At 37.4% G+C, this 24,926-nt stretch overlaps 1 long non-coding RNA gene and 2 pseudogenes across 1 annotated transcript; 1 reads left to right on the forward strand and 2 right to left on the reverse strand.

Annotated features, from left to right (window-relative positions):
* LOC117405814 (sodium leak channel NALCN-like) overlaps positions 1-8,769 on the forward strand; it is a 115,729-nt pseudogene extending 106,960 nt beyond the window's left edge.
* Positions 7,573-9,442, reverse strand: LOC117405813 (phospholipase D1-like; annotated as a pseudogene).
* A 3,495-nt stretch (positions 9,443-12,937) lies between these two features.
* Positions 12,938-15,802, reverse strand: LOC131737923 (uncharacterized). Its single transcript, XR_009329503.1, has 3 exons — positions 15,567-15,802; positions 13,323-13,561; positions 12,938-13,092 (listed from the first exon to the last, which is right to left on the reverse strand). It is a non-coding gene; the product is annotated as an uncharacterized LOC131737923 (long non-coding RNA).
* Positions 15,803-24,926: the final 9,124 nt, after the last annotated feature.

Consider the following 24,926-nt stretch of genomic DNA (forward strand, 5'->3'; position numbering starts at 1 on the left):
TACATAAAACAGGTTTTGTATTTACACTGGTGATGGGAGATGTATATTACTATATTATATCCCTGTAAGGGGGGCTTGTATGAATTTGCAAACCTGCCGCCATTGCACCTACTGCTGCTAATATCTCATATAAACCATTGAAGATGGCAACTTAAAATTGTCAGCGTTATGGAAACTAGGAAAATCTAATGGCACTATTTAGTTTGAGCTCTCACCGAAATCATTTGAGGTAGTGACTTCCTATTTTCAGGGCAATATATAAACCATGCATAATGTGTTGGTAACCATGACATTGACCGCTGACCAAATATGGCTGCCACCTTTCCACTGCCACATTGGTTTTAACCTCTGTAGTACATATCGGCGATACTACTTCATGTTTACAAAACATTCAATCTGATATGACATACCCCATAGATACCAGTTTAAGTAAAAGTTTCTTTCTGATTCTAAACAATAGGGCAGCTTTGCACAAATTAATTTGTCATGCTCATTTAGTTTTAAAGGGATTCTGCAACTAGGACTGTACAGTTACAATAGCCAAATAAAGACCTGATGTCATAGTCATGCATGAAAACTACAAGAACAATAACTAATTCTTGTTCTATTGTATAACAAAAATCGAATTTAAGTTCTCAATTTTTTTTTTTAATCATTACTACAGTGGTTGTCTTTTCTGAATTGTGTCAGATTTGTTCATCTTCAATTTCAGCTGTAAGAACCCACACTGTATTGGCATATAAACTTATAACATCATGCAAGAAAGCTCAGTTATGTCTTTATTTTACAGCTATCATTGTGGAGAATTTCTCCCTGTTTTACTCCACCGAAGAAGACCAGCTTCTGAGCTACAACGACCTGTGCCATTTTCAGATTATCTGGAACATGGTTGATGACAAACGAGAGGTATGTAGGTTTTCTTGGCCAGAAGAAGCATCTAACATTGTTAATAATATAAGTGTTTAATTATTTATGAAAAGTTATGGTTTTGTAGTATTTGAATTTAGCCTCTAACCATGCAGTATGTGGAAATTGGATATTTTTCATCTCATATTTTTCTTGCTCTCATGATGAAAAAACTCCCATTGTTATTCTAAGTGAATGTGTTGAATACCTAGGGGGTGATTCCTACATCGCGAGTGAAGTTTCTGCTCAGGCTGCTTCGAGGTAGACTGGAAGTGGACCTGGATAAGGATAAACTGTTATTAAGCATATGTGCTATGAGATGGAGAGGCTACATAATGGGGGAGATGTCACTTTCCATGATATACTGAGGTAATATTTACATTGATGAAGATACAAGCCGAAATGTGTGTCTGTGTGACATAGTATTACATATTTAATATTCATTTTCATCAGACTCTTTAGTACTATTGAATCCCTTAAAAAAATAAAATATACCACCTAGTTTTATTGCCTATTAGTTGCAGAACTGAAGACTAACTGGCCAGAATTTTGCCATATAGCAATAGAATACCCCATGTAGTACATCGGCACAAATGTAATGCTATAGTACTGATACAAATATGTCCCGGTAGCAGCAAGATTCTGCACTTGTATATGGTATATGGTAGTTAAGTGTTTCATATGCTAAAATGTTACTTTTTTTCAACTTATGCACAGGTTCATGTGAGTATACAGTAGATTACTCACCTTCTAAATGTTTTTTTTAGCATGCTGTCATACAGATCAGTTGACATCAGGAAAAGCCTTCAGTTGGAAGAACTCCTAGCAAGGGAGCAGCTGGAATACACTATAGAAGAGGAGATAGCAAAACAAACCATACGCATGTGGCTGAAAAAGTGCTTGAAGCGTATCAGAGCGGTAAGTCCAGTTGCTACTGAGAAATACTTTTCTTTCTCTACAAATCATAGTAGTTTTCAATCCCAATGGAGAGAAATCCTGCTCTTCGATTGGCTGACAGGGTATACGTAAATGGCAATTACGTATAGCAAATACAGCATACTGTACCTCCGGAACGACTGTCAGCGGCTTGCTCACCTGCTGCAGTAGAACCATATCACTCCACAAACCTAACAAAGCATCACCTCTTTTCTTTTTCTGCGGTTCAAGTCAGTCCTTCTTTAACAGTTTGTTAGCAACGTTCCCACAACTATATTCAAGGCAGTATTACTCTCCATATGGGAAAATGTATATTTATTACTTAATGTTTATCAAACATTTTCCTTAAACTCCCTATGTATAATTAATTTCTTTAATGATTTATCACAATACAGTTTTAATTAACTAAGAAATTAAAATGCCGATCATTTCTTTTACCTGCTTGATTTTACACACTAAAAAAACTGTTCTCATCCACAAATATTAAGATCGTTGATACACCATAACATTAAGTCAAAATAGTTAATAATAATATATAGTTGGTTTTTTTTTTAAAATATATACCATAAAATTGCTACTGTGCTGCATTGAAAAAAAATATATATTAATAAGGAACCTGCTACAAATCAAGGATTACTGTATATCTCGGTAGCTCTACCATTCTGAGAGTAGGCGATCGTTCCATAAAAGTATAAATATATATTAATAACGTCACATCATTTTATCTGACAAATAGTAATAAATAATAATTCTAATAATTTGTCATTTAGCAAGCCAAATCGGAGTAGTAACAAGCATTCAACCGTCTTTGGCTTTTATGTTTGGGGTATTATTTAATTATATTTATCCTTCCCAACAAGCAATTCACCACATTTTAGGCCTGCTTTTCAATCACAAAGGCGCCTTAGACCGCAAATGTGAACGGGGTTGCAGACCTAAATATGCGGCGGCCCTGGGACAGCACAGTAGTGTGAACGGGGTCTAATTTAGATATGCTTGTTAATAATTATTGGCACATTACTACTTTATTTTTGAACAATTATTTTTTCACAGATTAAATAACACAGTTCAATTAATTGGTTAGAATATGCAGTTTTACTGCCACATTTTTGTAGTCAAGGTTAAATGACCTACCAATATGATTTTTAATTTGAAATGCAAAATATTCCTTGTTCTAAACGTTTTATTTAAAACAAGAAATAAAACTTAAATTGATGTTACCATACTATTTATAGAGGATACTGAATGATCAAGGTTCATAGTATACGGTTTCTAGCCTCCTCTGAATCAGGCTTGCTTTATGTTATGTTATTTATATCTCCTTTTAAATTAACAGTCTAATTATAGAGGTCAACAAGGGACCACTAGTCCTGGGTGTCTCTTCCTACCTGCTTATTTATTAAACCCTTAATACTAATGTCATCTTTTTCTGTGTTTTAAATCTGTCAGATGGAGTCACAGTTTTTTTTTTTGTTTTTTTTACAATAAAAAAAAATCTTTTAGATTCCATAAATGATTCTAGACACTAATTAGACCTGCGGCAAATGTAATTTAAGATGTTGAAGCAGTGTACTTGTGATTTCCCCCTTTTTTGGAGTGTTTGCTGTGTCTCGCTAACTTACATCGCCATGATTTGTGGGGTTAAGGTAGTTGTATGGGTTGCTAAGCACAACAATTTAACTACCAGGAAGGATAACAGAACAGCACCCCACAATCTAAGCAATAATATAACTATTTGGCGTTTTAAATTACAGTACACTTTACTTTCTTATTTTAAAATAATATAAGACATACATTACTAGATTTACAAATACAGCATTTGTCTAGCTAACCCCTTCAGGTTTCAGTATTTATATTGAATTAGCTTCCCGAGTTTAAATTGTGTAGTTACTTTATTCTATACTTATAATGAAAATCAGCATAGCGGACGGTCATTTGATTGTTATTTAGAATTGGTGCCTTGTCACACAATCGTTTTCTCAATCCTCAAATTGCATGTAATGTACACTCCCATGTTCTTTATTGCTTAGGTATTTATCATGGTCATATCTATTAACACATATCGATATAGTGTACCCTCCATCGTAAAAGGATCCCTATTACCAGCATGTGCATTTGGCAAAAGACTGTCATATTGAATAAATGATGGTTTCAGCCATAATTGATAATGTTGTTTTTTTTTTCCTGCATTTAGAAGCAACAGCAGTCATGCAGTATCATCCACAGTCTTCGAGAAAGCCAGCAGCAGGAGCTTAGTCGATTCCTCAACCCTCCCAGCATTGAAACAACAAAACCCAGTGAGGACATCAATGCAAATAGCAATGACAACCCTTCGCAGCCGGAGGTAGGAAACTTGTAATCTTAAACATGTAACGTGGTTGCTGCCACAATCTTAGAATTATTAGCAGAATCAGCTTCCAAGCTCAGTCACACAGGCTGAAAAGAGATTTTAAAAAAAATAAAATTACATATACTTAATGTTTGTTGCCCACAATCTGTTTTCATATTTAATATTTGCAACTAAAATGCACTGATACAGTGAAAATATATGTACTCCCAAGGAATTCGTATGAAACCCATCCCAAATTCATTCATTCCAGTTTATTGTTTTCACCTCTCTCAGGGTCTTATTTCACCCTGATTCTTTTTTCATAAGCCGGTTTGCTTTACGCATGAATTTGTTCCAGCTGACCGGCTATCAGTCCAGGACAGTAATTGAGGCTCCGCTGCAGTCATTTACAATTTTTCTGCTTGATATTTTTTTTTTCTCAGAAATGACACCCTTGGGTTATTTTGCACTCTTAAGAGAATCCAATATCATGTTTATCCTTTGCAGTGTCAGATATTGTGCTTTTTAATTTGTGGCAAGTAGATACGAGAATAATGAAAGAACCTTTCAGTAATGTTTCCATATATTGTGCTCCGAACAAATACAAGGTAACATTGCATGAAATGTTTACATGGAGGGGTTTTATAAATACAATAGTATTATACACAGTAAACACTAATCTCCATACCATTCCATGGGAAGAGGAAAAATATGATGTGGTTGAATATTATAAATACATTACGGTATTGTTGTTTTACATTTATATCTGTTAAATGTCTTCCCAACCCCCAGACAAGCAATCCACAGCAGTTCAGTCCAACGCTTTCAGACAGCGATGGGCATCGTCAGGACTCGGCTGAAATGGAAAAACCTCAGAGGAAGTTCGGTCAGTGGCGTTTGCCGGCAGGTAAGTAAAGCATTTTGTATGCATGACGTACATTTGTAGCTTAATAAAGTGATTTACAGTTACAGTTTTAATAATACCACTATTCCTCATGTGATGTAAAAGTAATACTTTACATTTTGTTGGCATCCTGAATAGATTTTTTTTAAATAAAATCTAAAGGTATAGTAACACTTAATATCACAGATATACTGTACGAATACATTGGCACAAAATGGGTTTATATATAACCCAGAATAGCTGCTTCTTCTTTTTGTATTTATTTAATGAAGTGGTTTGTGAAGAGGCTTGGTGTCACTATACATTTAAGGTGCGTTTGTGTTGCCCAGTTACCACAACGCCTTGGCTGAAATGTTGAGGAATCAGACTGTTTTAATAAAGCTATTTTGTCAATGACTTTTCAGCAGCTAAACCTATAAGTCATTCTGTTTCCTCTGTCAACTTGCGGTTTGGAGGTCGGACTAGCATAAAGTCCACTGTGTGCAACATGAACCCCGTGTCCGACGAGGCGTCATCCGGCTCTGAGGTGAAGAAATGGTGGACACGTCAGCTGACAGTGGAAAGTGACGAGAGCGGAGACGATCTAATTGACATTTAACTGCATACCTTGAAGGAAATGTGTACAATGATTCAGTACACAAATCACTGAGTGAAGCCAGGAAACCAAGGACATAGTGACATCAGATTTTTTTACTAATTTCTTTGGCTATGGTTCTTAATACTGTATTTTAAAGTACATTTTCAAAGCCATCTCTTCATCTAAAGAATATAGAAAATGTACATGTTCTTTATTTTCATATGCAGGAGTCTTGTACTGTATTTGCGTACTCTAGTATTTCTTAAAGACCTAGCCTATGTATGCACTGAAGTTATATTGTAACATTAGTCTACTTTAGATAGTTAAATGCAATCCCTTATGTTATTCTGGTTCATGTTTTTGTTTTAGTATAGCTTTATAGTCACACTCCAGGCTCCAGTCTCCTGTCAGCTAAAGACTTGCAGTACTGTGTGATCTAAAGCAAGTTTCTTCACCTCCCAGCTGTAATACTGGATATATGTTGGGCCCTCACTGTGAATCAGAAAAGGCCATCCTTAATTTCATTATGAGACCATTTAAAAAAAAAAAAAAAAAAAACCCGGTCTGAAGGGTATATAAGGTAAACTAAAGAGTCTTTTTAGTTATGCTAATCAAAGGTGTAGGGGATGTATGTCAAAGCCATATATTGTTTTTTTGTTGTTATTTTGGTGGGTTTTGCCCCTCATATAATTTGATTCCTTAATAGTTGTGTTCATTTATTGATGACTGAAATGTGTATTTGTTTTTAACACTGTATCTCAATGTGTTTTCTTTATTTTTAAAAACAAGTGACTGACTGACTGACTTGGAACTATGAAGGCCAAGGCTATTAAAATCAGCTTTCAAATGTTCAAACTATTTTGCATTTGTTAAAGCTGTACATAACCTTGTTTAACTTAAACTTGCTTACTGTTGCATTTTTATGTGGTACTGTATATCTAATTTTGTTTTCAAATAAAACTGCATTGGGTGAATATTTCTATGCTTTGTTTCTGTAGCAAAAACTTCAGAGTTTGCTCAGGACTGGGCTGCTAGAATACAGAAGCATGCCTTCCAGATAAAATCAGGTAAAATGCTCCTTTTTTTACTACAGTTTATACTGTAAGCATACATGCTGGCTATATACAATACACAATTATAAAAGGTTATAATTATAAAAAACATAATGACAAAGTCAAACAAGTCAGAATTGCAGGACTACATTTACTGCCCATATGCTAAAAAGTGGCATTTAGAAATTACTTTAATAGATGAACTTGCCTTCACGCTTGTCGTACACGCTGCATCTTTTGCTGCTGCCACCATCCAGATTTCCTTATAAAATCACTAATGGGATCATGAGTTCTTCAATGAGTCATAGAACTAGTCTGAACTAGAGGTATACTGTATATCAGGGAAGTAAATGAATACAGTATTGATGCTGACATCAGCTTGTGAACATCTGAATTTTTTCTCTAAATGGATACATAACTAAAACATGTATACAGATTACTGCACAATTTGTTGATCAAATATTTTAAATGAATTGGAAAAATATGCAAATGAGGTAAAAACCTACTGTATGAATCACACCATTGATTGTGAAGACAATATGGCTAAGTAAGACACTTTGGCAGAATTGTTACTTGTAAATTTGTTTGGCTGGTAGTCATAGTCACACAAGTTATTCCAGGTCCACTGGAATAACTTGTGTGACCCCAGGAAATGAAAAATGTCAGAATAAGCTAATTTTTAAAAATCTGCTTAATTTCTTTGAATTAATATGAAATAGTGTTTTACAACTTCAGATCCAGTTGTGCGATTCTTCAGGAACCACACGTTGAATAAACAGTGCCTACGTAATTATTTCATTAGCTCTTTAGCCTGTTCTGTTCAGGTAGAAGGATGTTAGTACTTCAAGTACAAATATGAAGTGAAGGATCAGATGTACCTGAAGCATTCAAGCCTGAGAGACATTTTCCAGCTTCAGAATTTTTCCCATCCTTTACAGAGGGCACCGATTCATTGTCTTCCACAATGACAGCCATCTCACTGTTTCGCTTCACCAGCATGCTTCTGTCATTGGTGTTGGCAGAGCCTGTTTAAAAAAAAAAAATCTTTTTGTTTCATTACTTTCATGCAGATCACAGTCCTGTAGTGCATGTATAGTGGTATGAGTCTTAAGTCCTGTTAAAAAAAATGTCTCGCTCTACTTTAATGTGCTCTCTGTTGGGGTCTACGGGTATTTTAGCTTCCATTCTAATTTAAATCCGCACACTGCATATTATTATTATTATTATTATTATTATTATTATTATTATTATTATTATTATTACATTTGTGTCATAATGAAATAAAATATTGTTTTTTGTTTCTTAAAACTATGCACTGTTGATTTATGGACAGTAATCTCCCTGTTTTATACCATCACACCCATTGCATGAATATAATTAGCAACATAAGTTTGTCATTATTTTGCAATGTGAAATGATAGATGGTTTGACTTAATTTTGATTGAATCCCACTAGGTAAATTAGATTCCTTTTTGATTCCTAACCCATCTGCTCAGTATAGAACTTCTGTGTTAAAAACAAACAAAAAAAGCAATTACCAAGACCTGCTACTCACTGATGATGACAGTGTTGTCATCGCTGATCATCAGTTTGCTGTGCACGTAGATCAGCTCAGTGACCAGCTTGCCATCCAGGTCAGCATGAGTCCTCAGACCTCAGAATGAGATGTAGATCCAGCAAGCTGCCACTGCCAGGAGAAATCAGGCAGGTGTAACAAACAAATGACAGTCAAGCAGCAAGGGTGGGGGAAAGAAGGGGCTCACATATAAAGTAGATAGCCTGGCTTCCACCTGTAGAGATATCGCCTTTGAATCCAGACGAGAGAGACACGACAATGAATCTGCAAGTCATTGCCGTTGTCATGATTGTATTTAATGTTAAGCACGTCATACCTATATGTTTGTAAGATCCTCTCTTTAAGTGCATCTCCAATGCCATTATGGATGGTTTTGTCTGCACAGATGATGAAAAACTGATTCTGCAAGTATAAGACTGTGTTATTTTTTATCATGTGGCATTTCATCTTGAATTTTTCCATAAAAATATTACAACTACACTACTACTGTGTTTTATTTGAAGTAATTTAGATTGTGCTTCCTTGAAGGCTCTCACCTCAATATAATTGAAGTGTTGACATTTTCTAATTGCAGAAATGTATGCCAGGTGAATAGATGTGTTTTTTAGTGCCAACTGACCATTGACAGAGATCTTAATACCTGGAGTTAAAACAAGAAAACATGCAGCACACTCGTTATTGACACACAAACTCACTGTATAAACAAATCTACATAGTCTCCACCCCCGGATAGTATTAGAGAATGCTGATGCTTGTCCAGAGGAGTGAGGAGTAGTCACTGAGACATATTTCTTCTCCATTAGGTCTAGATTTAGAGAGTAATACATACCTAGAGAGTAGTACATACCTGTGCATTGGCTGATGTGGATTTGCTGGTCTCAAAAGCTAAGTCTATGGGTGCTGAGAGAGACTTGGGCAGTAGGAAGGGGTGACGTGCTGCTCCTGACCGTTTCTTTACCAACTGCAAGAAAAAAAAAGCTAACTTAGTGACAAACCATAACGTGTGGGTCAGTTTTATCCTTTTTCACCCAAATCAATTACAGGTGCCACTTCAGTTATGCCCTGCAAGGTGTATTTTGATACTTTCAGTTACAAAAAGTGAAGTATTGTGATAGTTGTACAAACAATCATGTGCTAACACTATACATCTTACCACAAACATGTACAGTACTGTCCTGTATTCCCTTTATTTGCCCAAGAAAGTGTACCTTGTAGGCATATCTGGTGTTTTCACAAAAAGCACTCTGAATAATATGCCTTATTTTATAAAAGCATTACATGTGCAGTATTTTGAAAACAGATTGTAGACTTTTTTTTTCTAAAATCACTTCAATTGTAATTTTCTTTGTGTTAGGGAACCTTGTGATCCTTAAACACCTAATCAAGTCTATTCATTTGCCTTTTGTGTCCAGCCCCTCTTTTCAATGCACACTTTTTTTTTTTTTTAATTATTTGGTAAATGTGCATAAACCCCTTACGTAAGTGAAATATTACTAAAGTATTGTATTTTAAATAATCTGGACTTGAACAGATTACATTACTGAACAATCAAAGTAAAAGGGGGTTGTAATTATCTTAAAAGGGAGCAGAGGCAGCTGTATCACTGAATTGAATGAAGGAGAAGGCAGAACACAGAACACTGCTTAACTGCAGGGGGTGCCAAGCCCAAGCTTATAGAGCGTTCAACATAATTAGTAGAGAAATTCAGCAAAGTAATGAACAATTTTAATAATCAAATTAACTCTGATAGGGGGTACACCTGCACTCGCCTGGTCCCTTTTAAGTAGTTAGTCACACATAGGATTCACAATTTTCAAAAGACCTGTTTTTGAATAGCAGTGCTTGTTCCCTGAAAGTCAGATCTGAATAAGCCTTGTAAATCCATGGCTCTGACGACTGTAAACAAGGGAAAACAAGTACTGTGTCCTATTAGTACCTTTACGAGTAAACCAGTTACGTATTGAAATATAGCATGTGACCTTCGGTTATTCAAACTCTATGAAACAATCTTGCTGTGAATCCAAGGTTAAACACTCTTAAACATTAATTGGAATTGTGTTCTGTACATGGAATGGGCAGTGCAGTAATACAGAAAAATGCATGCACACTCACACTCAAGCATTATGTTATATTCAACTGCTTCCTTATTGAGTTTGTCAGTAATGTCTTAAATTGCACCCGTTCAAATATAAAGCTTGCAAGGTTTTCAGGCAGGAAATCTATAGTGCCTGGTACATAAATTCCCACCTCCTCACTCCCAGCCTCGTCCGGAGGTGGGGGGGAGGTATCCGAGGCTCCTCTGCCTCATATTTTCTGTTCACCGGGATGAACATGTTTTATTTTATTGTTTGTTTTTTAGCAGGCAGCACCAAGATACTGAACTCCAGCTATTTTTACTCAACTTATTTTTCTTCACCCATTGTTGGGTTCAGTGTTTTTGGAAAGCTGTAAGATTTTTTATTATAATAAAGTGGTTGTTTAACGCAAGATTGTCCTGACTAAAAACATAATTCCAACTGAGCTCTCAATTACTTAACTAGACCCTTAATTGAACTGATAATTTGCTTAATTAGACCTTTTTACTTGTTTTCATCTCTTGAACAGTTGCATAGTTCATGTTACTTACAACATGTTATAGCTAACTTGAAATCTGCAACGGTTTAAGAGCTGAAATCAAGTAAAAGGGTCTAATTAAGCCAATTATTAGTTCATTTAACGGTTTAATTAAGTAATTGAGAGCTCAGCTGGAATGAAAATCAGAAGACACAGTGGGTCCCCAGGACCAGGATTGGGAAACCCTACTCTAAATCATCCATTGGGCAGCTCGCTTAAATGCCTAGTGTAAAGAGGTATATAGTATTTTCTTGATACTTATTGAGGTCATCAACTAACCTTGACTTTGGCCAAGTACAGTATTATTTAATAAGTGATGACAGCTCTACCTCTCCCAGTAGATGCCACAGAAGGATATCAATTATTAATTAATCAAAGACTTTCATAGGGCCAAAGTAGTACTGTTCCCAGTGGCTCTTTGAATGTGCTGTAGAAACATGCAGTAGTAATATACATCTCATACAGTTACAATGATTTTCTATTACATAGCAGGAGGTAAGGTTAAAGAATGCTGTGTCTGAAATGATCCTGATTCGTTGGACACAGGGAAAGGTTTTTTTTCATCTTGTTGGCAGAATCTCCTGCTGCTCTGGCTGCTACAGCACTCTATGGAAAACACAGTGAGTTTGTGCTTCTCTTTATAGTGTCGCAATGTAAATGCGACACTGTAAACTGTAATATGTTTTATTTAAAGGATTTTGTTTAACAACAAATACATTTATAATTACCTCTGATAAAAGGAAACATACAGTTGTTGCCAAAACTTTTGCATCACCTAGGATTTTAGGATTGAGACATAATCAAACAAAAAAACAACTACAGTATATGATCATAATATTGATCTTTTATTTAACATAATTGAATCAAATAAACTACAAAATGATATTGCAAAAGTCTACCGGAAGCCATAATAGTAGTGCAGTATTGCATGTTAGATTTCGAATTGTAGAATCGAATTTTGTTAAGTATATGGAAAACTACAAAGCGGTATGTAATTCAATATGATCACGTAACATCAGGTTTCCATTTGACTTTATGAAGCAAAATGAGTTAATTCTGCAAAATTTTTGGCCATAGCTGTACTATCAAACATTTCCTGGTATGGCGTACTGTATGTGTGTATGGGGTTATAACCTTCTGCGTTATTCAATCCTCATTGACATTCCTTGACACCTTTTAGAAAAGGTGCATTGTGTGGAATCCCATGAATGTTCATGAGATTCTGTTAGTAATTCATGCAGACTGTAGCAGGGTCGCAGCAAGAAAGAGACTCAGAGGCAAGGAAGCTGCAGTTTAAGTGCTAAAGCACATATTTAATAAACAAAATAACATAAACACAGGAACACGGGCCAAAACAAAAAGGTTTAAACAAAATACACAAATGTATACAAAAAATTGCTGGGCTCCCGAGTGGCGCATCCAGTAAAAGCGCTCGCTAGAGTGCAGGATGCGCTCTATAGTCTGGACGTCACCGGTTCGAGTCCAGGCTATTCCACAGCAGACCGTGGACGGGAGCTCCCAGGGGGCGGCGCTCAATTGGTCGAGCGTCGTCCGGGGGGAGGGAGGGTTAGGTCGGCCAGGGTGTCCTCGGCTCACCACGCACCAGCGACCCCTGTAGTCTGGCCGGGCGCCTGTGGGCTTGCCTGTAAGCTGCCCGGAGCTGCGTTGTCCTCCGACGCTGTAGCTCTGAGGCAGCAGCACGGTGACTCTGCAGAGTGTAAAGAAGCGGGCGGCTGACGGCACACGCTTCGGAGGACAGCGTGTGTTCGTGTTCATCTTCGCCCCTCCTGAGTCAGCGCAGGGGTGGTAGCGGTGAGCTGAGCCTAAAATAATTGGGCCTTTCAAACTGGGGAGAAAATAATAAAAACTGATTGGCAACGACTAAATTTAAAAAAAAAAAAAAAAACTGCTGTCAGGCTGGGCATTTTGACACTGAATAGATCTACACGAACAGATTTATTTATATATTTATTAAATAAAACATTTTAAAAAAACACAGGCTTTCTGCCTGCCTTTATGCAGGTGACCACTCCCCAATTAGCACCAATCTGCACCAACTGGAGAGTGGACACACCTGTGGTTGCTGGCAGAGACATTAACCCTGCCCCTGCCACAGAGACATTTATTGATAGAATTAGACATGATGTACCACTGAGAGCTCCAGGATATCCAGCATAATCCCCAGCAATAGAAGGCAATCTGAAAGACATATGGGACTTTATGTACTGCATATATATACAAAATAATAATAAACCACATGACATTTTTTAAATTATGTATTCGTATAAAGGAAAAAAGATAAGAACAGCAAAATATGATATACTGTAATTGCATGCAAGTTTCAAAATTATGATTCAATGTCTTAAGCTATGGTTAAGGGTTTTAAACTATTCTTGCAGTAATAGAGTGACTGCCCCCCCCCCACTTACTTGCTTCCAGAACTCCTTCTGCCCCAAAGCTGCTCTCCTCAGTACGTGTGACTTGTAACCTGTGCCTTCGAACATTCTGATGGCATCATCATCAACATTTTTTTCCTTCAGTCCTTGTCAGCAACCTTTTGGAAACCTCTGCACCTCTCTGAGTCATTCAAACTCAGAATCACCTTGCCCTCACAGTTGGTCTCATCGCTGCTTTCTTCTTCCTCTTCCTGAACCATTACGGCTGATTGCTGAAGAAATTGGATTTGTTCAAGCAACCATTTAAAGCAGTAGCGGAATAAGTAAGCATATATTAATCAAAATGCAATTACCCAATTTGTGAAATGCCGTTTCATGTAAATAATCAATAGGTAAGCAATAAGGAAATGTAAACCTTTGAAAACGACAGACTGTCAGTATTATTCCAGACCTTAATACTCAGTGTTCTACATACAGTAGCTGTCGTTGTATGTCCTACATATTTGTTTCTACCAAGTCTTAATAAATACTTATCATGGCATATGAGAAGAGTTGCACTGGTATTTAATTGCACTGGTATAACATTTAATTACTGTACTTCTTTATGCCAAGAAATATAAGTGTTACCGATTTGTTTTAATTATTAAATATTGTATTAATGCATTGATGCACAATAATATAATTGAAGTAATATTTATAATTATGTATATCCATTTTATTGCAAAACTAGTCAATTTTCACTCAAACTGATTTCAGGAACCCTTAACACTAAAAAAAACCAAAAAAACACTGTATTTATAACCATACCCATAATTAGTCAAACCTCTTAATTATTTAGAAGGGTTGAATGTCAATAACCAAATGATCTCATGCCCATACTGGATGTTAGCCATGATGACCTCTCGGTCAAATCTAGTTTTGGTTATTAGGTGAAAAAATAAACATGAAGAAGCCTGTTCAGTTTCTCAATACATAAAGAAAGAGCAGACTGAAACTCTATTGCTGGTGAAATACAAGGATCATATGGATGATGCTAAATCATTCCAACGAGGTATGTTTTATCCAGTTGCATTTTGTTCATTAACTGTACCCATGGTGTATAAGTGTAATGGTCCATAGAGGATCATAGCTTGTATTTGACAAACCGCAAGAGTAACAGCAATGTCCTGGCAGGCATCATTTTATGAAGCGCAAATATCACAGAGATCCTTAGGAGACATTTTAAAGGTTACTCCAACAGCTGTACCAATTTCATATATTTTGTTAGCAAAGATCTTACATCAGAGAAGCCCTACCTAGTGCAGATACAACCATTCAAACACCAAAAAAGAAGATCTAAGTCAATGCAATAAACTGTTTTATCAAAAGAATACAAGCATGGTTATGTATAATGCATACAGGTATTTATTGACTTGATGACAAGTAGGTACCAAATCTAATTTAGCAGTACACTAATGGATACATTTAGCAGTAATTTGTAAACTCATTCATCCATTGAGGACCTTTCCTGTATGTTTAATTTAGTCCTTGTGGGACAAAGAATGCTCTGGTGACACTTGCCAGGCACCATTTTTCAGCATGAATGCATCATCATTATAGTCAGAGAGCTCTCAAAAGAGCCCTAGAAATTATTTAATTGGTCTTTAATGTTTCTTCATGAATACCAATCAAATAATACAATTCATTTTCAACAAACCTTAACTTGGTTAAATTACTTTCATTTATACAACTATTACAGTACAACCCAAGTGCTCCTTCCAAAGGTCTAAGCTTTCCCTTGATTATGAACGCCCACACAAATAACAGCTGGAGGATTTTTTCTGAGACCAAGCATAGTTACCATTCTCCATGATTACTCATTCCCCACGAATATATAAGACAACTCTAATTACTAATCAAACCTGCAGTTGTGGGTTTGCCTCTAAAGTCTGTCAAAATGAATGTTCCACTTTATGTCTAATGGTCTTTGGGTTGCTCTTGGTCTTTCCCTTCAGAAGGTGGTGTTGTTTGGAGTGATTGTAGGTTACAGTAGGTATATGGGTATGGTTCGGACATGTGGAGATGTAATGTAACTGAATTGTGGATGTGCTTAGATTAAATACTGTAGATTAGACTGTTTTTCGTTTTATTCCTATGGAAGAACCTCCCAACTCAAACCTCTCATCACGAGGTTTACAGCACAGACCCTGCTGCTATATTTAAAAATGCACAGTGGGAACAATTGTAAGTCTTATAATTGTTTAAAGAGATTAAAAAGAAGTAAGACAAATGACTCACCTTGTTAGTTTTAGAAGAGAGCACAGGTCTTGGCTGAGGACTTCTCCTCACACTACCCACATCAGTTAGGCGATGCTGGTGATAATCCCACGTCTCACAGGCCAGATCTGTGCCACCAAGAAAAGCCACTGAAGGCGCATGATCAGGATAACAGATTACCTATTTAAAGTAAATGAAGGATTCAGGTGATTGTGGCAGAGCGAGAGCTCTGCCCATGTATATTTATTGGTGTTTGGTGGTGGTTGGCAGGGATGGGGTTAATTCCTCCCTGCTAAAAACATGCGAGAATGTGGCTGGAGCCTTAATTAGATAATCACTAATTATTGATTAATTAGGCTTCAGCCACATCCCATAAAAGGAGAGCCCAGGGCTCCATTTGGAGAGAGGAGTTTGGTGAGTGAAGCTGTACTGTCTTTAAAAGTTCAGTGAAGGCTCTGCCCAGCCTGAACAGTTTTTGAATGTTTGTTTAAACCTTTATTTTGCCCTTGTACCTTTTTGTTTGTACTTTTGTGTTATTTTTGTTTATTAAAGTGTGCTTTAGCACTTGTACTACAGTTTCCTGGCTTCTGGGTCTGTCTCGCCACTACCCTGTCACAGTGATGTTTAAGCAAATCTGGATTAATTTATTCATTTGAAGATACTTAATGGCCTGGGAAAGATTTTAAAGCTATTTTGCCACATGTATTTGCTTTAAGTTGTTATTTGAATGATAGATTAATCGATTATTAACATGTCATTAATTCCCATATGATACAGTAGCGTGATATAATTCACAAATTAAAGTAGTGCTCTACTTCAGAACTTTAAATTAAAATGAAGCTCTGAAATACAAGGGCAATATGTATTCATACCAACATCTTTGTATACCATGTATATATTTTTATTTAACATATAAAACAAATGTGTAATACCTGATGTACAGTATAGTACATTCTTTACATTGGCTATTATGATTCCTTGAATGGAATTATTACTAAACAATCTTTATATATCACAAACAGCTGCGTCTCAAGTTATCCCTCATACTGTGGTGCTTGCTATGTTCAGCATACCCAAGGGACTCAAATCTAGGACACCCATGCTGAAGAGCATTAGCAACATACATCCTGAGGATATTCAACACAGACTCTTCAGAGTATTGCTCCTCAGTTTGCTCCAACTGCTACTCAACGAAAATGGTTTTGATAAAAAAAAAATGTGACATGGTGTCAATCAATAATCTGCCCAGGGAAATGTTGGAAAATTACAAAAACAAAACAAACAACATGGGAGCTGCCTTTTAAAGGGAAGCTGCATGTCCCATGAGGGGAAGATCGCCTTGCTACGATCACTAGTTGGTACTTTAATTTGCCCCTATGCCCAAAGTAAACACACTTATTAAAGCTATTGCCACAACTCCTGTTTAAAAACAGACAGTCCTTCATTTGTAAATCCATAGAGAGATGATACACAAGGTGGGTTGACCATATAAAAATCCACTCATGCCCTTCGGGGCTCATGGGTTATTCGGCTATCCTGATTCATGGAATAACGACAGCACTCTGTGAGCTTTCATGGTGAAGCCTCTATATATCTGATGAGAATCTAGTCAAGTGCTCCTCCTTACTAAAACTCCAAATGCAGTAAATACATCATTAGCACTTCACATTAGCAGTTGCCTGAAAGAAGGGTTATGCTCAAACCTAAAGAATTGAACTGAATGGAATGATGGTGCAATATAAAATTGTACATGATGCACAAAGTGAATTACAATCACAGCAATTGGAAATAAATAAATATTAGACCCAATAGAAATATTCACAGTTCACTTAATATCTGTTTCCTTGGTTCCGATTTGAATGCCAAATCCCTTTTCACATAGTATCACTGATCCAAACTGGCCATCTTCCGGTCTCATATAGAGAACAAAGGAGTCTTTTACTACCAGCCATCTGAAAATACAAAAACTCTAAAGGACTGTAATATGCAACACAGCCATACATGAGGCATGTCTAATCAAGATACGGTATTGTTTACATTACAGTAGGGATGATACATTTATAACAATCACTAAATATACACTTGTGTACAGTAGGTGTATTTATTTAGTTTGGAATGATGATAAAATGATGTTGAGCGCTGAGCAGAAATTAAATCCATTCAAAGTAAATTTAGACACTAAGGGCCATATATTCAAAGCATTTCCTCTCTTCCTTCATTAAGTATTTTTTGAAAGAAGGAAAAACATGCTAATGTTACAAAATGAGAAACAAAAAACATTGGGAGTGCTGAAGGGAGCTTACTTAGGTGTTTTGATCTAAAATTAACAGGTGTTTTACCTCTTAGGAACAAATGATAGACTGGAGTAAAGCTTTGAAAATGTGGCCCTAGGGTGTCTAATAAATTGATATAAATACAGCCATCATTTAAACAACCAAATCCTTGGGGTTTTTTCTTCATTTTTTACATACATAAGTGATGAGACTAACATTCGCTGCAGGATGTTTAATTTTAATAACTTTTGGGCCTTTATTAGTTATTTAAAACAGTGACGGGATTTGGATAAACTGCTGTTAAGATCAACTGAATATAAACCAAGATATCGTCAAAAGTTCACAAATTCATATACCACACAACATGTAAACAACGACAGTACACCTTGATATAAAATTGAAATTGAAATTGATTGAATGGCAGTCATTATCGCTTGTGAATCAAGTTTAAAGAGAACGTAGCAGGGTTCAGAAAAATATAGCGTTATACATCCCCACGTGTTGTTATAACTGCTTAAATAACATACCTGTCATTTTTTTCATTGTTAACACCCTGACAACTTGTGTTGTCTGTTTTCAAAGCTCTTTTCAAAATGGTCGCTGTAGTGCACTGATAGTGTAAGGGTTACTGCCCACACTGTCAAACAGGTAACACAGCAATAGCGATCCATGGTGTGGTACGGAACAGAAAAGCCAGAGCACTTCTTTGGGCAGCATTTGATTTTTTCAGTGTACCGATGACAATAACAAATTTAGTGAAAGCCTACTTTGGAGATTTGCAATTTAGTTTTTCAACTTCAGAATTCAGCACTACATGGCAATGCCTAGAGGTTGGAATAATGGCAGGATGCACCATTTCTCCACTGGCTTTTACCATGGCAATGGAAGTAATCATTAGGGCATCAAAATGGGTAGTAGGAGGAGAGCGCTTGGCTTCTGGAATGCGACTACCACCAATTCGAGCATACATGGATGACATGACAACCATGACTACAACAGTAGCCTGCACTAATCGGTAATTGGGCAAATTAACCAATAACATTGAATGGGCACGAATGCAATTCAAGCCCACTAAATCAAGGAGCATCTCTATAATTAAAGGCAAAGTATTGACAAAAACATTCTTCATTAATGGTGAGGCAATACCAACAGTGTCTGAGAAGCCAGTGAAGAGTCTTGGGAGATGGTACGACGGGGATCTAAAGGACACAGTTCGTGTGGGAGAAGTTAGACAACAAGCAGTGGAAGGGTTGAAGAGCATAGACAGCTGCGCTCTACCAGGCAAACTAAAACTCTGGTGCTTTCAGTTTGGTCTACTGCCGAGGTTGCTGTGGCCACTGACTGTGTACGAGGTTTCTTTGACAACAGTAGAGAAGCTGGAAGCTTTAATCAGTTCATACATCAGGAAATGGTTGGGAGTTCCACGCTGCCTCAGCAGAGCGGGACTTTGTGGTAAAGGAATACTGCAGCTACCAGTCTCCGCTCTAACCGAGGAGTTTAAGTGCGCCAAGGTCAGACTGGAAATTACATTAGTAGAGTCACGCGACAAATGCGTAAGGGAGGCAGCACCTGTGTTGAAAACTGGAAGAAAGTGGGCGGCAAAGAAAGCTGTGGAAGATGCAAAGGCTGCCCTTTGAATTGGTGATATCATGGGCCAAGTTCAGCATTGAAGAGGGGGTCTTGGTCTCAGTTCAGCTCCTCCTACATGGCACAAGGCAGCCCCAGCTCAAAGGAGGAAGCTGGTAGTCAACGAGGTGCAAAAGCAGGAGGAGAGGATGAGGTGTATAAAGGCCATTTCCCAGGCCAAGCAGGGAGAATGGATGAGATGGGAGAGTGTGGAACAACGCAAGATTGGCTGGCAAGACCTATGGTCAATGGAACAGAACAGGATCAGTTTCCTCATCAGGTCAACATATGATGTTCTCCCATCACCACAGAACCTAAACCTCTGGGTAGGAGAGGATCCCTCATGTCCTTTGTGTTCATCACCTGCAACATTAAGGCACATTTTGACAGGATGTAAGGTGGCTCTTAGCCAAGGACGGTTTACTTGGCGCCATGACCAGGTGCTGCGATGTTTGGCCTTAGCATTGGAAGACAAGTGTAACATGACCAATAAGTTTCCACCTGTTCCATCAAAACATTACACACAAAAGACAACATTCCTCCGCCCAGGAGAGCAACCACCAAGAAAAGGTGTTAAAACCAATCCTCGCCCAGGACAACTGGAAGCTGCTAGAGACTGGAAAATGCTGGCAGATGTTGGTCAACGGCTTATTTTTCCACCTGAGATTGCCACCACTAACCTTCAACCAGATATTGTCTTGTGGTCTGGATCAGCACGCCTTGTTCACCTGATAGAGTTAACAGTGCCATTGGAGGATGCTGTAGATGAGGCGTATGAAAGGAAGAAACTGCGGTATGCTCAACTAGCCACTGAAGCGGAACAGCGAGGATGGAGAGTCTGGGTTTACCCAGTGGAAGTGGGTTGTCGAGGATTTGTGGCACACTCTACAACCCGGTTTCTCAGAGATGTCAGATTCAGTGGCCAAGAGTTGCGCCGCACAGTGAAGAACTTATCTGAAGCAGCAGAGAGGAGCAGCAACTGGCTGTGGTTGAGACGGAAAGATTCTGGCTGGGGATCTCAAGCACAATAGAAAGAAAGAAACACTGATGTACAGGTAAGTAAGCTGGGCTGAGTTGAGTGGGGGACGGAGGGGGGTGATGCTGGGACGCCAGAATCACCGTCAAGCCCTCTTGAGGTGTCGTGGGCTAGTCGACGAAACACTGAGGATGGAAGGTGCCCACTTGAAGACCCCAGAGATGTACCCTACTTAGCTCAATCCAGACGGTTGTCATGCTGATGCGCTGGGGAGGCCGCACTGTGGTTGATCCCCGGAGCCAGCATCGCAGCCGTTGTGTGTGCTGATGCGCCAGGGAGGCAAAATAAGCTGATCCCTGGAGCCAGCATTACACTTCAGACATTAACACCAGACAGAAGGATATCTACATCATCATATGGAAGGAAACGTAAATGGATGGAGACACATAAGGATCACATTAGTTTACTGTAAAGCAACGTCTTAGTTGGTGGTTATCTTGGCGAGAGCCAAGTTCAAATCAGCATGAAGTTTTAACATCTACTCTCGTGTAATGGAAATCATGTTTTTTTTGTTTCTTTTAATCGTTCTTCCTGCAGTGATTTAGAGGACAGATCTCAAACCACAGTGCACTAGAGAGGACATTTTGTAAAAAAAAAAAAGCTTTGAAACAGACATTAAAGTTATAAATGTAAAAAGTTCTCAGGATGTTAATAATGAAAATAAAAATGACGGGTATGTTATTTAAACAGTTGTAGCAACACGTGGGGATGCATAACAATATATTTTTCAGAACCCCGCTACTTACTCTTTAAGGACCTTGAGATAAAAAAATCGAAATATTCACAATGTACTCTACAGTATCTGTTTTTTCCTTTTTACCTTTTTGACCACCTGTAGCATACACTGTTGGAGCCACAGCAGTAGCAGACAGGAAATGCCCCCGGATTTCTTCAGGATTAAACCCTCACTAGAATAAATCTAGGCACTAGTATAAATCTAGGCAACCCTCACTATACCCTCACAAGTATAAATCTAGGCAACACTTGCTAAATATCCTTACCAGATGATCTTCAATGAATATGCAGTGACAACACAATGTCAATGTCTACATGTATTTTCACAATGGTCCCACAGTGATACTTCCACATATCAATGCACCATAGTGGAATATATGTGGCAAACCTATTTAATCTGCCATTTCTTGTAATACTGTGGTCTGTTTAAAGTTCTGCCAGTAATACTTAGTTTAATGGTATAATACCATCAAATTATAATTTGAATAAATTTGCACTAAAATGGTATTCCAGTGGTATTTTTTTGTTTAGATGTAAATGTATCAATAAACCATATACTGTAACAACATTGTGTCACATACCGTATATTAATAATGAATTATACTCAATAGAATTAGAGCAGAAATTTGAAACACACAAAAACAAATACACATGGACAAAAAACATAGTAGTTTTCTACACATACTGCACTGTGTAATGCAACTACTGTAACATGGGCAATTTTCAAATACTCACATCCCCTTTGGTCCAAGATCTTAAATAAACGAAACCTGACTCACTTGAAAGAATTCAAGCTAAAATTCAAGGTTTAAAAGAAGGACTTTAGCTGTTATCCTTTTAAACCCAGTAAGAAAGGCTGCTTTATTTACTTTAAAGCACTCAAAGGGAATATGTGAGTTTGACTGACGTGAGACCTTTGTCAGTATTACGATGTGGGATATATTCCCTGAATATGATAATACATGAACGTGTATTAGAAATGTAACTGGATTCATTAATGAAACTGTGTGTCTTGAGAAACAGGGCAAACTGCTGTGTCTTGAGAAGGGGGCCTCTGGCTTGCAGACATACAGAACTATGTGACCCACTGATTAGAGGACTGGCGCCTGAACTGGATTAGGCTGAGCGGACAGTTGAATTATGTACAGATAATTCACACGTGCTGCAACAACAATCGTTTTGACGCAAGGAAGACATAAACTAGCGATGTCCTAGTGGAAAAGGACATTAAAACATCAACGGACTGTGAGTTTAAAAAAAAGGCAAGACACAAATGATCTCATGAAAGTGGCTATTTAGCAGAGTAAAAAGACTATAAATATACAAGCAAAACTGAACATTTTGCGGTCCACATCGCTGTCACTCTGCTAACAAAGCTGCAACTCCGCGACTCTGCCTAAAAACTGTACCAAGACGGGCCTGAAAACGGACCCAAGAAGAGGAAGCAAGCTGCTAGCGAGTCACTACCACAAGCAACGAGACTGAGGCCCGGCTGGAGGACTGCCGCAAAACTTACAGAGACTGTTATCAGACAAACCAGTCTAGGTCTGCTGTACACCTAAAACCACAGTATCCAAAAGAAACTGTGCCCTGCTACCTGCGTAGCTAAAGATTCAGCGAAGAGGACAGAGCGGACGGGTGCTGCTGTGGATCCTATACCGAGGACTGAAGACTTTGTTGCAGCTGGTTGTTGATTCTATCGAGAATTGAAAACTTTGTTGCCGAGTTTGATCCAAAGTGGGATTGAAGACTTAATTGTGAGAGGAGAGCTTTTTGCACTGGACACTTCAACCGATTGAGTTTCCAAAACAATGGACCAAAAGTCTAAGCTTCAAGGAACTGTTTAGTAAAATTCCAGTTGCATTTTCCTTTCATGGAACTAAATTAATTAATTGTAACACATTCACATAGAATTGAACTGTTAATTATTTAGTTTCCACACTTGGTGTGTGAAATAACCTTTAATGAAACTTGATGAAGTAACTATAAGTAATTTACCTCATATTGTTGTATGAAGAATTTCTTTAAAAGTAAACTTGCCATATACTTAATCTAGATACCATTAATAAGTTTAATGTGATATATTCTAAGATTGTCTGCATCATCTTAGTTGAGGCTGTGATTGTATGTGGGCGTGTGTGTGTGAGCAAGCTACTACGTCACAGCTTGCTCGAGTGCTGCTGGTGTGTGAGGAGACAGGCGGTGTCATATTTCGATTGCCTGCTAGTCAAGTTAAGGCAGTGAGAGTTTTGAATTGTGTTTTGTGCTTAGAGACTAAGAGAGTTACTTTCTGACTTTTCTAATTTCTGTTTATTATTTGTGTACTTAATAAAATACTACTATTGATTAAACATTCCTTGTGTCTGCACGTGAATGTGTGTTCATAGTAAATCCTCGATCTTTGTAACACATCAATTAAATATTGTTAGTAAGAGAACTAATCAACCCAGATAAACATTACATTGTCAATTATTGAATTGTTCCTACAATGATAACATTACATCCCCAGAGTCAGACTGCCACAAACTGTAAATATATTACTTCCAACCAGACTTCATACAGAGATATACACAATACTATACATGTGGCATTTATACATGATATTGTTTTATGATAATGATCTGTGATTGGGTGAGGAATATATTACCACAAACTGATTATGGTGCATTGTTGTTATATGTTTCAACTCGATGATGTATGTGGTGTCCTCCAAAAATTGTATAGTATTTGATGTGTGTGTGTGTGTGTGTGCATACGGTGGATTGGGTTACAATATAGGCACTAAAAAGAGGATTCATCTTGTTCTTCTTGTTCTTCTATTGTAGTTGTGTATTGCCTAACCATGACACTTTTTGTAGATATTGGGATCTACGTAATTGATCTTGGTGGACCTAAATAACGTCATTGTTTATATATATATATATATATATATATATATATATATATATATATATATATATATATATATATATATATATAATTAAGAATTCAAACATACACTAGTACCTGCAGAGCCTATCACATCCTATATACCACTAATCCTTTTTATCAAACCTAGCTGAGATGCTTTGGTTTGATATGACGTCCTGTAGCAAGCTTCTTGGTTCAGGTCTTGTTTAATTAGTGAAGGAAATGCAGTGTAATTATTGGATTGTCAAAGCCTCATCCTGGGTGAAATCTGCAGCTAGGTGACAATCCACCTCTGTTGAAAACATACCAGAAAAACAGCTTCCTTAATCATAGGAATCACAGCAGGAAGGAGATTTGTCAAGATTCATTTTTTGCAGGTTCACAACTCATGTCGAAGTGTTGAGTAAGTTGGCATATTGACAGTGTTATGACATGTCTGCCAGACTTTATTTGATTGTCTTTTTGCCATACACTGACTCTGTAGGAGTTTGTGCATTAGCAATGTATTCATTATGGGTCACTACGATTAGAACAGTGGAGGCTCTTCAAAATTTCAAAGACAAAAAGAAAAAAACTAAATAATGTATATATATATAGTTGTGTATGATTATAATATAATAATGTTCAGTAAAACAAAAAATTAAAATATTGTCTAGAATGCAAGAAAAAATGATATAGCAGATCACGTGATCTGAGCATGGGTTTTAATTGGAGGGGTCTAGAGAGTTTTTTTCCTCAGAGGACACAAGTCCCATAGTCCCATTAATCCAAAGCTAAATGCAAAGGCAGCATTGTAGTTGT

This window comes from Acipenser ruthenus, chromosome 9 (genome assembly GCF_902713425.1).
Source record: "Acipenser ruthenus chromosome 9, fAciRut3.2 maternal haplotype, whole genome shotgun sequence".
NCBI lineage: Eukaryota > Metazoa > Chordata > Actinopteri > Acipenseriformes > Acipenseridae > Acipenser > Acipenser ruthenus.